A 15,616-nucleotide genomic window follows, 5' to 3' on the forward strand; every position below is an offset into this window, starting at 1 on the left:
AAAGAGGAGGAAATTCTGCCATCATGCTGCACTTAAACTGCATATCTTCACTGTGTCTCCAGCCTGCTCACCTACCCTGAAGATTTTGGACTTGCCAACTATCCACAAAGTCTTTAAAATAAATCTCAATGGATGATAGCTACATACATAGATGACATATAAATGTTCTGTTCATTCTATTTTTTCTGGAAAACCTTAATGAATACAAAGAGGGATGTCAAATTTTCATACAACTGGACAATGGACTGCTATAAATATATTAATTTTATGTTCAAGTTCATTAATTTTATGCTCAATTTTATATTCAGCTGAAGTTTTTAATAAATGGCTTTTTAAGTTAGTGGGTAAAGTAATGTAGTCAGATTTAAAATTTATCAGGCCCTAGTTTAATAAAGTTCTAAATTGGCATCCATGTTTTAACATTATCCCTGTCTCTCTCTGACTCTGTCATTTTGGGCAAGTTTTATCACATCCCTGGGTTTTAACTTCTAATCCATAAAATAATGGATCATAATCCTTGAACCACCTAATCAGAGATGTTCTGGCAAGACAAAGAAGATAAAACATACAACAGGACTTAAAATTTTAGAATAGAAGAAAGTTAATGGATTTCAGAGGTCTAAGGTAGAATTATCGTGTTAGCCCTTTCCCCCTCCCCCCACATGCCTAGGGCTCTTTTGTCTGAAGTATCCTTGCAGCCCACAGTTAGAACTTTTCAATAGTAAATGTTTGGGAAATAGGGTTAAGTCTTTGGTATTTCAGAGATTTCAGGCCAATTCTACCCACTGTTCCATCATTTGTTGATCATACTTTTCCTTCTCTCATATATTAATGCCAATAATTTTTAGGAAGACAGATTAATGCATATAAGAGATGCCCTTTGGAGAAAAACCTGGGATCATATGAACATTAAATAATACTATTTCTATACTAGCATGGATATATACTAACAAGTATAATGAGGCTCTGGCATTAATCTTCACCTTGGCTTCAGCTGCCTTCTGCCCTAGAACTGGTCATGTTTTTCTCACCTAGATTATTCTTAATAGAAAGTTCTAGGAGAAATGTAGAATGAAAAGAAAGTATCCTTAGGGCACCTGGGTGGCTCAGTTAAGCATCTGCCTTCAGCACAGGTAATGATCCTAGAGTCCTGGGATTGAGCCTCGCATAGGGCTTTCTGCTCAGCAGGGATTCTGCTTCTCCCTTTCCCTCTACTTCTGTGTATGAGTGCTCTCTTCCTCTCAAATAGATGGATAAAATATTAAAAAAAAAAAAAAAAAGAAAGAAAGAAAAGGATCCTCTGCTCATACAGGCAAAGGGGATATGAGATCTCAGTTACCGCCTGGGTTAGCCTCATCTTGTGTGTGACCTTACATAAACCAATTAACATCTCTTTGTAGAGCTTTGTATACAAAGCATCATGAAACATATAAAGTAAAAATATAAGGCATTAGAATTATTTATTTAGTATCCAAGAAATCGAAATTATGATCTGAAGCTATGTAACATATATTCACATAGAAGAGAATTCAGAAGTGTAGAACCAAAGGAAAGATGGACAACTGAGTTTTTCTCTATCCTTTTAAGTAAGAAATCTAATACCTTCTACCATCCCTTCAATATGGCTGCGTAATCTAGTCCTTCTTTGCTACATGTTGACAGAAAGAATCAGATTTACAGAAAAGTTAGGAAGAGTAAATACACCCTACAAGGATGCAGAAAGCAGTTTAAAACAAAGGGACGCGAATATTGTTAGAAATACTTGACACGGCCCTGGCTTCTTGATCGTCTTGGGAATAAAAATGTGGGAGTGGCATGAACTTTAAAGATATGCTTGGGGGTGCCTGGGTGGCTCAGTTCGCTAAGCATCCAACTCGTGATTTCGGCTCAGCTCATGATCTTAGGGTTATCAAATCGAGTCCCACAACAGGCTCTGCACTCAGCACAGAGTCTGCTTGAGATTCTCTCTCCTTGCCTCTCTCTCTGCCCCTCCCCTCCACATTCTAAATAAATAAATAAATAAAATCTTGAAACAGCTGTTTGATTTTATTTTGTAACGAAAGAGGTAACAACATCCCAGTAGAGACAGGAAGGGAAGAACAAAGATCCTAAGTTTATTATCTAAATCCAGAGGAAAACCCTCAAAATTTTTGCCTAATATTTATCTAAATTGAACAACAAAAATTTTTAAAGTACTTTTCACCATACCTTTCTCGGGTTCCCTCCTCTGAATGTCTCTCCTGACATAGTTTTAGATCTTTTCCAGGACCCAGGAAAAGTTAAATATAGATACTGTATCCTGGGCCCATACTCTCTCTCCCTCCTCTCCCACTAAACTCCATTTCTTTCCATGAGTCAACACGGAGCGGCGTTCAAACAATAAACCAAGTGAAGCCATCTGCTTTGGACTTTGCCCTGCTGTGCCCCTCCTTAATGGTCATTTATGGGTTAGCACAGCTTCCTGCTCCAGCCTAGTGCATTTGATGGCATATAGATACAATGACAAACGTTCATACAGTGCTCCCTATGTGTTAGGTGCCGTTCTAAGCACTTCACATACAGATGAAGAAACTGGGTCACAGAAAGATTAAGTAACTTGTTCCAGATCACACAGCTAGTAACAGGGATTTGGAATTTCCAGGTTGTGTGGCTTTGGAATTTGTTTTCTTACATTATGCCATCTTTCTAGCAGAGCTTTGAAAATCTTTGCTCTTTTCTTTTCTCTCTCGCTCTCTCTCTCTCTCTTTTTTCTTTTTTTTTTTTTGCAAAATTAGAATTACCTTCAATATTGCTTTCTTTTTGACCAAGATATAATTCACATAACCATAAAACTCATCTTTCTTAAAGTATTCAATTCAGTGGTTTTTATGTTCACAAAGTTGTACAACCATCACTGCTTTATAATTTTAGAATACTTTCATCATCTCCCAAAAGAAATCTGTACCAATAGCAGTCACACCCCAATGCCCACTCCCCCAGCCCCTGGCAATCACTCACCTACTTGCTATCTCTGTGGATGTGCCTATTTTGAACATTTCATATGAACTGAATCATCCAATCTGTAGCTTTGTGTCTGGTTCCTTTCACTTACCATGTTTTTAAGGTCACCCATTGTATTAGGGTTCTCTGGAGAATTGAACCAATAAGATATATAGATGTAGATAGATAGATATACACTGATATGCAGATACGTAAGAGGAGATTTATTATAGGAATTGGCTCATGTAGTTATGCAGGCCAAGTAGTCCCACAGTCTGCAAGCTGGAAAGTCAGGAAAGCTGGTGGTACAATTCATTATGAGGCTGAAGTTCTGAGAACTGGGGGCCACTGGTGTAAGTCCCAGAGCATGAAGGCCAGAGAACCAGGAGCTCCAATGTTGGAGGGCAGGACAAGACAGAAGTCCCATCTCAAGAGAGAAGAAGTCACCCTTCCTCCACCATATTTGCCCCAAATATGATGATGCCCACCCACACTGATGAGGGCAGGTCTTTACTCAGTCTGCTGATTCAAATGCTAATCCTTTCCAGAAACATCCTCACAGACACACCCAGAAATAACATTTCCCAGCTATCTGGACACTCAACAGCCCAGTCAAATAGACATTTAAAATTAACCACCACAGTCTGGGTCTGAGAAGTTTTCTTCTTGTGCACACCTGATGCCACACTCTCTCAACCTGTCTTTCCCTCTCTCCATCTTCTCTCCCTGCAGAAAGGGGTCCTTCCCCTCCACAGCATGGCAGCTTTTCTGTCTCCCAATTCAGTTCCACACACCTCACACCTGCCATGTCATTTCCCTCCAACTACGGAAATCCTTCTTCCAATCCTCAGATGGGTTTCCTGGGTGTTCCAAGTGACCGGACCTCAGTACTGCTGTGTTGAGGGATGAGGAAAGCCCCAGGTCCCACTACTTCTCCACCATCTGAACCCCATTTCTTAACCATCACATCCATCATCCATGCTGTAGCTATAAATCAGTACTTCATTCTTTCTTGTGGCTGAATAATGGTTTTAGTTCTCACATTTGGGTCTAAGACCTATTTGGAGTCAACTTCTACATATGTTGTGAAGTAAGCATTCCATTTCATTCTTTTGCATGTGGATATCCAGTTGTTTCCGCACAGTTTCAGTGTCTTAGTGTTGCATATGAACATCCAATGTGTCTGCACAATAAACTGTTTCAGCACTGTGTAGTAAATCAAATGGCCATAGGTCTGAGTTTATTTCAAGACTCTTAAATCTGTCTATATGTCTATCCTTATACCAATAGTATACAGTCTTAATTACTTAGCTTTCCAGTGAGTCTTAAAATCATTAAATATGTGTCATCCAAGTTTGATCTTTTCAATGGTTGTTTTGGATATTGTAAGATCCTTACATTCCAACGTTACTTCTAGAATCCACTTGGCCATTTCTGTAAAAAAGGCTTTCTGGAATTTTGGTAGAGAATACATTGACTATATAAATCAACTTGGGGAGTACTGCCATCTTAATATTAAGTCTGCCTACCTAAGAACACAAGATGTCTTTCCACTTATTTAGATCTTTAATTTCCCTCAATGATATTTTGTAGTTTTCAGTGGACAAGTCTCATTTGTTGTCAACGCTAACATTCACAGTTCTGTGGCCTCTAAAAGTTAAGCCAGAATTTGTGTCTGAAGTGGTGCTATCACAGAATGTTCTGTCTCTGAGAAAATTCATTCTAGAACAGGTTGGACAATATCTGCCTCGTAGAGACTGGCCAGACATCCTATCTATATCTAATACCATAGCATACTAAAAGGCCACTACTGTTCCTTCTTATGTTTGGATAAATGCATAGACCACAGAACATCACATTCTGTAGCTCTGACTGTCAGAACTCAGTTTATTTTCTTGGATGAGCCTGAGTTCACCTAGCTTCTCAGATTGCCCTGTATTGGTGGGACTGGAGACAGTATTCAAAGAATGACATCTCTAAATTTCTATCCACATAGATACTTCTGCACATGTAATCTATGGAGAACACTGCTCCCTGGACACCCAAAATATGTTTTACTAAAGTTTAAACAAAAGCCACAAAGGAGCAACCCCGATATCACTGTTAAATCCTATAACTCAGAGTAAAAATAATAAGGATTTCCATCTAGCACAGAGAGTTCTATCCCAAGGTTCAGTGAATTTCTTTTTGTGAGGGACTTATCTCATATGCTATCTGAATATCTATAAACCCACAACCTGGGGCCATGATGATACTATCAGATCTTTATGGGCCATCTGTTTGTAGTTAACATGAGCTCATGCTTCCATTTTTAAGTCGGCTTGGCACCATTCCCCAGCCAATGCTAACTCAGTGAGTTAAAAATAGTCAATTTTAATATCAGCCAAAGAAAAGCAGACTTGGAAAGATAAAAGCAATGTTGTTGAAGGGGTAGTTCTTTATAGATCATTATAAGATCACATTTGGTTTATTTAATATTTCTTTTTCCCCAGTCCTACAGAATTGTAATATTTCCATTCTTATTTATTTGTTTTTATTTAAGATTTTATTTTTATTTATTTATTTATTTGACACAGAGAGAGAGAGGGGGGGAGAGAACATGAACTAGTGGAGTGGCAGACAGAGAGGGAGAGGCAGACTCCTCAATGAGCAGGGAGCCTGACACGGGACTTGATCCAGAAACCTGTGATCGTTACCTGAGCCGAAGACAGACGCTTAACTGACTGAGCCACCCTGGCGTCCCTCTTCATTTTTATAATAGAAAGCCACTTCCGAATACTCTACAGCTCTCTTAACAACTTCATCCGTGGAAATGAAGGTCTGAGTGTTAAGGTGACTGGCCCAAGGTCAGAAGATAAATCAAAGATCTAATCAGATGTGAATGCTCCTGATCTAGAATTCTAGATTGGACCATCCTATAAATGGAATGTGGGTGAGGATGAGAAGCACAGCCAGTGAAACCCGAGTCACCTGCTGGTGATACATGAGATGCTTGGGCTTCAAGAACAGATGCAAATACAACAGGTTCAACTTTCAATATCAACAAGCCATTCGATTTCCATGCTGAAAAGGAAGTAACCACTGCTGGGCCTTCTGGGCTGCTATAGCCATACCTCCCCACTAAAGTAACAAAAGAGCAGCCCTGCCTTCCATCTCTTATTCTGCCTGAGGAGCATGCTATGGAGGGCAACACACGCTCCAGAAATGCCACAGAATGCTGAACAAGCAGCAGAGCCCTCTAAAAGCAATAGGAAAAACTTGCCTCCTCATCTTACCAATGAGGAAACTCCGTCACACAAGAGAGATGTCTTTCAACAGTCAATGAGCACTTAAACTCAGACTTCTATTGTGTGTCTTCAATCTCCCCCCGGTTCTGTTTTGCTACCATTTTCCACCCTTCATAAGGCTGACTGGAGATTTGACCCCTTGTCATTCAGTTAAGTTTTGTAGGAGCAAGGATAAGAAAAAGGATACTAGTTTTTAGAATTCCTAATGCGCACATACTTTCATAGTTTCTTCTGCCTGATGGATCTTGGGTTGTGTATGTCTGGACCAGCCTGTGGAAATCTATGCCCTACGTGTCCAAGGTTGAAGACTAGAGACTTCACATTCCAGCTGTGTTTTCATTGCGGGGACTACAGGGCTTTAAGAATACTCTAGTGGATGCTTTATTTCCTTCTTCTTCCTCTGCCAGAACTCATTTTGACTCATAATAAGACATCAGTCCCCCGGAACAACTAAAGGGACCAAGTATTGAAACCTGTAGGAAGAAACCACAAAAGTAGGAAGCAGGACAGCTACAGACCAGACTGGCTGGATTTGTGGAATCTGCTTACAAATCTGATGAAAAACAAGGCAATAAAGATAAATATTTAGCATTTTCTTAGACTTCCTTCACCTTCCTTGAACTATAAGCAAGTCTGTCACCTCTACTACTCAGCTCAACAAGCCCTTTCCTGCTGCCTTAGCCTCCAACCAGCCAGAAGGAGCACTACACTGGGGCCCCAACTGAGCATGGTGGTAAGAGCCAACAGGAGCTTTTGTTGCCTGGGCCAAGCCAGACCCAACTGACTTAAGAGGGATTTGGAGAAGTTGACCCAAAGGATACAAACTGGGGCTGGGGAGGGGAGGCTTTAACATACGACTGGCCCTAATAGCTCAGTACCATCAGAAAAATGTGCTTAGGGGGCATCTGGGTGGCTCAGTCAGTTAAGCATCTCCCTTGAGCTCGGGTCATGATCCCAGGGTCCTGGGATCGAGTCCTGCATTGGGCTCCCTGCTCAGTGGGGAGCTGGCTTCTCCCTTTCTCTCCTCTACTTCTGCCCTGCTCATGCGCGCTCTCTCTCTCTCTTTTAAATAAATACATTTTAAAATAAATTCAAATAAATTTTTAAAATATTTTCAAAAAAGAGAAAAGAAAAACGTGCTTAGGATCAATTTCGTTTTTCATCATTCAGTTAACAGCATAATATGAATATAAACATACATTTTGTCTCCTGGAGTTCTTCAACACAACACTCTGTATTTACCCAACACAGTATGTTTGCTTAAATCATTCAAAACTGTTGAGACAAAAGTTAATAATTCTGAAGCTTTCTCCAGAAAGCAAACTGGCTTAAAATATGAGTATTATATGTTCATTACTGAGATTTACCTATGGCCATAATATATATTTTGATACAGTTTCTTCTTAACCTTTAGCATCTGCTACAATTTGTTCTTAGTAGAATTCTAACATTGCCTAGAATTATGTGCATATAGTAAATTTAATTTAGGCCAGTGTTCTAGAAATAGCACCATATTTCTGTCTTTTGTTACCTGACAATGTTAAAAACCACTGCTGAATATATACAAATGGGACAGTTTACTATGTGGGGCTATAGGAGATTAACAGCTACAGCAGGAAAATTAAAACAGGCTTCCTTTTCATTTATACTTCTTGACAATAATTTAGTACCTAAAAATCTACAACTGCAGATTTGAAAAATGTTATCACTATCTTCAAGTTGATTTGACCACGGGCATTATTAAAAATTAGCTATATGGTTACATGGCTACTGCCAGAAAGATTGTAATTATAATGGAGGAAACAGATTGAGTTACGGGGTGGAGACAATTCTTAGAAGTTGGGACATGACAGAGACTGATGAGGGCTAATGAAGGCAGGAGCATCGGGAGATCCTTCTGTTCCTTGAAAACTCAACCTTCCGAAGTCGCATTCGCTGGGATCTACCCTGCCCAGCTCAGTGGGTGTTCTAGGCAGGAGCAAGTAATGAAGGCCACCTGAGCTGAGGAGGTAAGAGTAGTCAGCTCAGGAAAAGAGGCTGAAATCAGGGGATGGATGGGAACCCCTTCACCCCACCCCCACTTTCCTTTCTTGCCCAGAGGTGACTGTCTCCCCAGCTAAATTCTAACCTATCCCCTCATTATTATCCTGATGGAACCTGAAAGAAATGGTGAGAATTTCAAAAATAAGAGACTCATTTTTCCAACCCAGGAAGATTCCCCTGAGGTTTCCCAGTCTACATGAACCCTTCATTCGCTAAGGGGTAGGGGGGAAATAGGAGATAATGAATAACAATGAGGTAAATCATAAAAAAGTGAGCACAAAAAAGAGTGCCAGAGCTTAAAACAGATTTCAGGTCCCTGCATTCCGGAGCAGACTCTTTGCATCCTACACAGTTGTTGGTGAAAGTAACTGCTTCATGGGTGGGTGTGGGTGTGTGCTCATTCTCTTCCACTTTCATTTTCCCTGTTAGAAACTGTGTCCAAAAAAAAAAAAAAAAAAGGAAGAAAGAAAGAAAGAAACTGTGTCCAATAGATGATATGCTAATACAGAGTACTGAGTACCCAAGCTGCTTACTCAGTGCTTACTCGGTTGGCCTATTATCTGTTTCTTCCCAACCAGCTGGTAATTTCCTGGAGGGCATGGTCAGCTTCTTTAGGCCGTTCATTAACACAGCCAAGAATCAGGCAGAGGGCATCTGAAGTCAGAAGTACGGTGGGGCATTGAGACTGGCTAAACCTAGGCTGGTGGGAAGGCCAAGAATGAAGCGAGAGAGAGACAACTTTATGGAACAAGAATTTCAGGCCTTCATCTACTTTCTTTTTTCATTACTGTATCCTTCCCATCTAGACCAGCATATAACACATAACAAAATTCATATGTTTGTTTAATAAAAAAAAGTTGCTAACTTCACCTATAACACTGGGGGGGGGGGGGTGCGCCGGGATAGATCAGTCAGTTAAGAGTCCAACTCCTGGGGCGCCCGGGTGGCTCAGTGGGTTGAGCCTCTGGCTTCGGCCAGGGTCATGATCCCAGAGTCCTGGGATTGAGCCCTGCATCAGGCTTTCTGCTAGACAGGGAGCCTGCTTCCCCCGGCCCCTCTCTCTGCCTGCCTCTCTGCCTACTTGTGATCTCTGTCTGTCAAATAAATAAATAAATTCTTAAAAAAAAAAAAAAAAAAAAGAGTCCGACTCTTGATTTCAGCTCAGGTCATGATCCCAAGGTTGTGGGATCAAGCCCCTCATCAGGCAGCCCACTTGGGAAAGAGTGCACCTGGATTCTCTCTCTCCCTTAGCACTACCTTCTCACTCTGTCTCTCTAAAATAAATAAATAAATCTTTTATCTTTAATCTTTAACAAATTTTAAATCTTTAAAATATTTAAATATTTAAATCTTTGGCAAATTAAAAAATAAAAATAGCATTGGATCCAAAAGAAAAATATTTAGAGAAAAATAACCTACACAAATAAATTGGGTATAAAGAATTTAATTGTAATGCTAAAATTACAGTAGGGCTGGGAAGTGGTTTCTGACAGTGTTAGATAGGAAGTATCAGGGTGCCCAGCTCTCTGCTCAATGGGAACACATCTTTAGTTCTATCATTAGGCAGGATGCTGGTTGTCTCTATAACAAGGATATGTAGTTCTCTGCTACACATAGCAAGCAAAACATTGATCCCCCAGAGTGAAAATAGGACAATAAACCCAATAAAGGGAACCCAGTCATTGAAAGCTCAGTGTGGCTGGCAGGTAACCATCAAAGACATCTATGTCCAATTCTCCAGAACTATGAATATGTTAGTTTTTTAAGAGTGTCAAAATAGCAAAAGGGAATAGAGATTGCAGACAGAATTAGGCAACTGACCTTGAAACCCTTATTCTGGGTTATCCAGTGACTCTGATGTCACCACAAAGACCCTGAATGTGGAAGAAAAAGGCACAGGTGTCACTGCCGGCATAGGGAATGTGAGAATGACTTGAAATGGCTTTGTAGGTGGAAGCATCACAAGCCAAGCAATGTAAGCAGTCTTTAGAAGCTGAAAAAAGGCAAGGAAAAGGCCTCTGCCCTGAGCCTCCAGAAGGAATGCAGGCCTGTCTACCCACTTGAGACTTCTGACTTCCAGAACTGTAAGATAAAAATCTGGGTTGGTTGAAACCAACAAATGTGTGCTGATTCATTACAGCAACAATAGGAAACTAACCTGCCTGGGGCGCCTGGGTGGCTCCATCAGTTAAGCGTCTGACTCTTGATTTGGGGCTCAGGTCTCGATGTCAGGGTCGCAGGATCAAGCCTGGTGTCAGGCTTTCTGCTTAAAATTCTCTCTCTCCTTCTCCCTCTCCCTCTGCCCTGCCCTTCCCCTCACCCCACCCTCTGCTCAGCACACATTCTCTCTCTCTCTCTCTCTCTCTCTCTCTCTTCTTTAAAAAATAAAATTTCAAAAGGAAACTAACATGCTCAGTTTAAAACAGAGCTGCAGAATCACAAAACTCCCCAGAGGAGTTTGAAGCACATGCCTGCAGGAGCTGGTTGGGAAAGGTGGAAACAAAGTTTCTGCAGAAGACACCTGAAATAGACGAGCTCAACTAACTTTGAATGCGTACATAATTCAAGAAGGAGGTACTATTATGAGTTGAAATGTGCCACCCCAAAATTCAGATGTTGAAGTCCTAGCTTCCAGTACCACAGAATGTGAAGTTATTTGAAAATAGTCTTGGCAGAGGTAATTGAGATAAAAGGAGGTCATTCAAGGGGGCCCTAATCCAGGATAACTAGTATCCTGTTAAAAGGAGGAAATTTGGGGCACCTGGGTGGCTCAGTGGGTTAAAGCCTCTGCCTTCCGCTCAGGTCATGATCCCAGCATCCTGGAATCAAGCTCCGCATGGGGCTTTCTGCTCAGCAGGGAGCCTGCTTCCTCCTCTCTCTCTCTCACTCCCCGCCTGCCTCTTTGCCTACTTGTGATCTCTGTCAAATAAATAAATAAAATCTTTAAAAAAAAAAAAAAAAAAAAAGGAAGGAAATTTGAAAACATATATGCAGGAGGGAAGCCATACGAACAAAAAAACAGCCATCTACAAGCCAAAGAAAAAGGCCTGGGACAGCTCTTTCCCTCCTGGTGCTCAGAAAGAACCAACCCTTCCAACAGCTTGATTTCAGACTTCTAGCCTCCAGAACTTTGAGACACTAAATTTCTGTTGCTCAAGCCACTCAGCTTGTGTACCTCGTTAGAGCAGCCCCAGCAAACTAATACAGTGAGAGAGCACAAGCAGTGGGAAGGGGTAGAGAGAGAGGGATAAACAGATTCCCTGCTTGGCAGGGAGCATGAGGAAGGGCTGGATCCCCATTCAAGGACCCCAGGATCACAACCTGAGCCCAAGGCAGATGCTTGACCCACTGAGCCACCCAGGCACCCCTAGAGAAAGAAAGTCTTTTTTTTTTAAATAATGATAATTTTTTTTAGATTTTATTTATTTATTTGAGAGAGAGAGAGAGAGAGAGACAGAGATTGTGACAGAGATAGTGAGAGAGAGCACAGGTGGGGAGGAGAGGGAGAAAGCAAGCTCCCGGCTGAATAGGGAGCCTGATGTGGGACTGGATCCTAGGACCTGGGAATCATGACCAAACCAAAGGCAGGTTTCCAAGTGATTGAGCCACCCAGATGCCTCTGATAATTTTTTTTTTAATTTTGTTTATTGTCCAGGAGAGAGAAAGATCACAAGCAGGGGGAGCAGCGGGCAGAGGGAGAAGCAGGCTCCCACCTGAGGGACCTACAACTCTGAGATCATGACCTGAGCTGAAGGCAGACCCTTAACCAACTGAGCCACGCAGGGGTACAGGAAAGAGAGCCTTAAGCAGACTCCACACTTGAGTATGGAGCCTGGAACCGGGCTCTCTCTCAAGACTCTGAGATCATGATCTGAGCGGAAAACAAGAGCCTGGCACTTTAAATGACCATAAAAAACACAGTGTCTTTGCAGCACAAGAAAGCAAAATTCAACCAACTGATGCCTGAGCAATAAAGTATTCTAACTAAAGGATGCACTTTTTTAAATTTTACACATAATTCTATTGCACACTTAATGGACTACAGTACAGTATAAACATAACTTTTGTTTGCACTGAAATCAAACATTTCATTTGACTCCCTCCATTACAATACTCACTTTATATCAGTGGTCCGAGACCAAACCCGCAATATCTCTGAAGTCTGCCTGCACAGTTGACCCTTCAACAATGCAGGGTTTAGGGACACCGATCCTCCAAGCAGCAGCTAGTAAGCATATAGCTTTTGACTCCCCCAAAACTTAACTACTAATAGTCTGTTGACCGGAAGCCTTACCAATAACATAAACAGTCGAGCAACACTAACTTTGTAGATTCTATGTATTACATACTGTATTCTGATAATAAAGTATGCTAGAGAAAACACTTTAAAATCCTAAGGAAGAGAAAATGCATTTACAGTGCTGTTCTGAATTTATTTTTAAAAATCCATATATAACTGGATGCACACAACTCAAACCCGGGTTGAGGGCATGGGGCACCTGTTCCTCTCACTAGAGACCAGGTTGGCCCCTTGCAGGGGTGAGGAGTGTGAGGTGAAGGACACCTCCAGGTGCATTTCAGTATGTGTGTGCTGCACCCTACAAGAGCTCTAGTGCTTTATTTCCACAACTGCTGATGGCTCTCACTATCAGGAAGAAAGCTTGGTCTGAAATGTATGAGAAACTCACATGGCTGGTGGATTCCTAACAAAATGAGTCCACGGTCACCGAAATGAAAGGGGAGGAAAGGAGACAAAATGGGGACCGGGTTGACGGATAGGGAGAAGGAAAAGAGGCACAGAAAAAGGAAGACAAATTAGAGAAATTCGGTCACCAAGAGTATATCATACTGTGTAGTCATAAATACATAAAAGTCAAAACCCACAAGATGTTCCTTCCAAAGAAATACATGTTCACTCACATAATGACTATTGTTCGTTCACATAAAATTGGAACTTCCCTTCACAACCGTCCCACTCTGGGCCTCCCTCTTTTCTTTCCAAGTGTCCAGGTCCACTCCTGCTGCATCACTGGCACCCAGCTCCCACCCTTCCTGCCCCCCAATCCCCGTCCACTACCGTGTCCCTTCTCCGGCCGCTCTGCTCTCAGATGCAACTGGCCCAGCCAGAGGGAGAAAAAAAAATGAACAATTTGGGAACGACAAGGTGTGCCAGCCTCAAGGAAATGCTTTTCAGTCCCTCCTTCCCACTGGTGGGGCGTGGCTGCCAGCAAAGGATGGAGTCTGGGCGGGCTCCCCACAAAGGGAAGTCTGTGGGCACTGAGGTTTCCGGGACTCACCACACACTAGCCAGCAGGAAACCTCTGCTGAAACTGTGAAAGCTGCACTTGTTACTGATCTACTTACTGAGTTCCTCCTTTAGTGATTGCCGCCTGGTCAGGTATAAAGGAGACGTCAGTCCTGGCGGAGAAGAGGAAGTCATTATAAAGCGCAACAGCGCCACCTCATGTCCGACCTTGTAGCAGCAGCCTTCATGGGTGCTCTGAAAGGTCCCTAGTTGATCAGGATTTAGCTCTATGAGTCCTCTCCTGAAATACGGGCAACCTCAAGCCTTTGCTGGGGAATCGCTAAGGAATATTGGAAATAAAAGTATCAGTAGTAGGTAACCAGTCATTAGCATATACTTCCTAAATACATTCTGGGCTCTCCTCTAGGGATATAGCATCAACGAAAGTAGCCATATAACCTGCTCACATGGAATTTACAATCAGAGGAAACACCACAGAAAATACATGACTGAAAGAATTCCAAAGCAGATACCCAACACTTAATACAAGTTCTCTCAAAGAAATGCTGGTCACAGATACCTTAAATAGGTGACCAGTTTGCTCAGCACTGATAGCATACCAAACAGAAAGAAACACCTATTTAAAACAGAAAGACTTCATGTGCAATGTAATGTGGAGCTAGAAGCTTCTCTATGGAAATTTTTCTTCCTTCAGAGCTCTTTTAAAATCGGATGAACTGTACTCAAGGTCACTGAACTGTACATTTAAAATGGTTAATGTGTAACTTTATGGTGTATGAATATTACATTAATTTTCTTTAGATAAAAAGGATGGAATCTCATCAGCCAACTGTTCTTCCCATCCTTTAGGTCATGATTGATTTTAAAAAGCCTATTTAACTGATCTGAGCAATATTATTATTGCCATTATTATTATGACTATTAGATATTATGCAGTCTCCGATTCTGCTTTCCCAAGCATCGGAATCTCCTGAGGCAGAGGCTGCAGATGGCTCATATTTTTAATTTATGCAGCACCCTACTAGACTGCTACATCCCCATTCTAATTTACAAAATTTTATTTAAAAATCCCATTACTGTGAAGGAACCATTACAGTGCCCCTCTAGGACATAGGGATTTTTTTTTTAAAGATTTTATTTATTTATTTGACAGACAGAGATCACAAGTAGGCTGAGAGGCAGGCAGAGAAAGAGAGAGGAGGAAGCAGGCTCCCTGTTGAGCAGAGAACCCGATGTGGGGCTCAGTCCCAGGACCCTGGGATCATGACCTGAGCCGAAGGCAGAGGCTTTAACCCACTGAGCCACCCAGGTGCCCCATACATAGGGATTTTTTTAAAAGCAAAATACAACCAAGTGAAAGAGGTCAGAATTTACTCTCCAATTTTATTGAGCAGTTCAAACAAAAGATGGAAATTTTTTAACTTTCTGAAATAGAGAAAATTCTGGAAATAGTGACGCTGAGACACAGAAACACCTAAGTACATTTTAGATACAGTGCTAGTTAAGGTATAAACAAGAGGTCCCACGCTTATACTCATGAATAAATAAAGTGTCTAGATATCTGTTATTTTTTTTTGTACTCTCCAAGTATTCATACCCTTATAATTTCAATTATTGCCTCTTTCTCAAATGTCTGGCCCTCTGACTCATTTTCAGCTATGCTCCCCTCCAGCCATTCCTGCCAGCTGGTTATTTCTGCATCGCAATTACTTCATAATTGTTGGTTTCAGTGCTCATTATCTGCGCGGCTCAAGTGAAGTGTTGAACGGTAGGAATTCACCCTGAATACCCACGGGGACCTCTCCATCCTGCAGTTTACTCCAGACCAGACTATGCTAGATTCTGCTCTCCTCAGAACTCCTGCAACAGCCATCCATTTTCGTATTACTTAGCACATTCTCTCTTGTACGATTCCTGCAATTGTGAGGGATCCCCACTTGCAATCTGGTGCGGTGGATACTCCTGAAATCTATTTATAGGAGGCATGGAGAAACCCCCAGGAAATCATTCATTACAAGGAGAAAAGAGACTCGAGGCGGGA

General features: G+C 41.6%; 1 protein-coding gene across 3 annotated transcripts in view; it reads right to left on the bottom strand.

The window, feature by feature from the left end:
• STYK1 (serine/threonine/tyrosine kinase 1) overlaps positions 1-13,497 on the bottom strand; it is a 39,744-nt gene extending 26,247 nt beyond the window's left edge. For 2 of the 3 annotated variants that reach the window (XM_059404745.1, XM_059404742.1), the window contains exon 1: positions 13,387-13,497. The gene's annotated coding sequence lies outside the window, so the exon portion shown is untranslated. Of the gene's footprint in view, positions 1-10,130; positions 10,184-13,386 lie in introns of those variants that run through there. The other variant, XM_059404743.1, reaches the window with a different exon arrangement.
• Between the last annotated feature and the right edge of the window lie 2,119 nt (positions 13,498-15,616).

Source organism: Mustela nigripes, chromosome 6, assembly GCF_022355385.1.
Source record: "Mustela nigripes isolate SB6536 chromosome 6, MUSNIG.SB6536, whole genome shotgun sequence".
Taxonomy (NCBI): Eukaryota; Metazoa; Chordata; class Mammalia; order Carnivora; family Mustelidae; genus Mustela; species Mustela nigripes.